The following is a 2,372-nucleotide window of genomic DNA, read 5'->3' on the forward strand; positions in this document are numbered from 1 at the left end:
GACATGCAAAACCACACGTTTATTGCTCCAAACAAATAGTTCTACACAATGAAACTTCGTAGAAAGTTGCTCAATAGTCTAGCATAAGCAAGAACATCATGCTAAAATGGTTTAAACCAAATGGTAATATCGCGATACAATTGACAACAAAGGAGTTTTTTGTTTCTTGTAGTACTTTTTAAGTTTTATTTCTTTCCACTTTTCTTCAGCCCAGCACCTCCAAGTGCTCCCTTCTGAGCCTTTGCTTTAAGCTCCTTCAGGGCCTATCAAACCAACAATCACAATAGATATAACTAACTGAAGTCTTGGGATAAAATCAAAACAAATATAACTAAGATGCAAAGTAAGATCAGGTATAGAGGCCAGAAAAAACTTCCACCTTCTCCTCTTCCTTCTTCTTCTGAATAAAAGCCTTGTCATCCTACAAAATAGACGTGTCAACTAATAAGAGAGAAGAAATATAGATAAGAAACTTTAAGCACCACCCTAATACACCAGAATTTTTTTCTGCAACAGGGTATTAACATAGATGTTCATAGACTTGCTTCATCAAGATTGAGTGAAAGTGTGATTACACCAAACACTTTGTTTTTGTTCTTTTTGTTTCTTGAAAGTTGTAGTGGACAGAGTGGAATCATAGTCAACAACTTAGAAGCATCAAAACTTACAAGCAATCAAAAGATGGTAATAGCAAACTAATAAATTAGGTTATGCAACTAAACGATAATATATATGCATGGTTACCTAAACTATGCTTATGGATAAACAGGAGTTGTGTAGATTGAGTGGTTGACAACCAATGTATGAACCAATACACATTCCGTCAGGAAGTATCTACTAGTGATGTTATGTATCTAAGTTGTTAAAATTCTAGTTAAGTTAAATCTTCCAGTAGACCTAACGAATTAGCAATGAACCAAAAAAGTGTTGAGAGCCAAACCTTAACCCTAGAAAATATTAGCAATGGTTGCCTTGATCTTTAAGATTCAAGGTTAAGTAATTTCATGTACAATTCTGATGTTAAGTAATTATTCAAACACCAAACACCACATATTGGGCAGCCACTGAGATCCAGAAATAAAAAATAATAATATCAGCTTATCTAAGCTCAAGGTTAAAGAAAATATCCATGGGAAAGAAAACAAATTGTTATTAACACAAATACAAGAAAATGAAACCAGAGTTGAAGAAGCGATAAATCAAAATTTACAAATCCTGAATCTTCTTATTTTCCAGAAAGTAAATTATTATTCTTTTCAAATTTAATTAATAAACAAAAATTATAATATGCGAAGGAAAACATGTATCTAAATGGAAGATTTGTCACAGTAAACACTAACATACAAAGCATGCCTTTGTTATTTATGATTCAGGATTCTATCACATTGTAATTTCATAAAATTCATTATTGACAAAAAAATTTAAAAAAAAAAAAGAAAGGAAAGAAAGGAAATAAAAATTAATTAAGAAGCAATGAACCGAAATTCAACAAACCCAAATGTTGTTATTTTCCCCTACAGATGATGATTATGTTTTCAAATTAATTAATTCGGTAAAAAGGTAACGACTTCAAATCGAATGTTCTTCGCAGTAAATCAATACCTCGTCGTACTCTTTCTTGTCAGCCTTTGGTTGCTTCAAAGGCTTTGCTTTCCCACCTGTTCATATTCGGAAAAGTAAGACAAAATCAACAAACTTTCATCTATTCACACAATATTGCCAAATAAATGAAAAAAACGAAGCAAGCAAATCTAATAATTCAAAAGATTGCAGTACCTTGCTTGGAAGACATGGTTGATATCTAGGGTTAGGGTTTCGCTCTGATCACGAAATCGCTAGAAAAATGAAAAGGTGCCCTAACCCAATGGCGTTGAAATTGTATGGGGACTTGAAAATATATAGGAGAAATAGGGGTTGAAAAAATTGAAAGGATAAAATGTAAAGTAATTTACGGTTTACACGAATGAAACGATAATTAAAACAAAACTCTCTTTAATTTTGATCTCACGTTCCTATAATAAAAAGGTTGTTTGATGGGATTAAAATTAAAATTTTTAGCAGATTTTAATAAAAAATTTTGAAATGTATGATTGAAAAGTTGTTAGACCAATGAAAGATATAGTACTTTTTAAACACATATTTTTCAAGAATATCATTATTTTAAAATTCATTTTTTAAAAAAGAAAAGGAAAAAAAAACTCAATTTAATGGTTGATAAGGAGGGGTTTACTTTCGTCCTTTATGTTACGGAGCCTCGAGCTCTACATTTTTTTTTTTCAAAACTCATTTTCAACCATACATTGTTTCATAGAATAATCTTATATGCAAATTCAACTTTTTCTCATTTTTTTTAATTGCTTCATTTATTCAAA

At 30.8% G+C, this 2,372-nt stretch overlaps 1 long non-coding RNA gene across 1 annotated transcript; it reads right to left on the minus strand.

Moving 5' to 3' along the window:
- LOC111405145 lies at window positions 1–1,931 on the minus strand. The gene is made up of 4 exons (XR_002704744.1): window positions 1,777–1,931; window positions 1,603–1,658; window positions 380–421; window positions 1–263 (listed from the first exon to the last, which is right to left on the minus strand). It is a non-coding gene; the product is annotated as an uncharacterized LOC111405145 (long non-coding RNA).
- Window positions 1,932–2,372: the final 441 nt, after the last annotated feature.

This window comes from Olea europaea, chromosome 12 (assembly GCF_002742605.1).
Source record: "Olea europaea var. sylvestris chromosome 12, O_europaea_v1, whole genome shotgun sequence".
In the NCBI taxonomy this organism is placed as follows: domain Eukaryota; kingdom Viridiplantae; phylum Streptophyta; class Magnoliopsida; order Lamiales; family Oleaceae; genus Olea; species Olea europaea.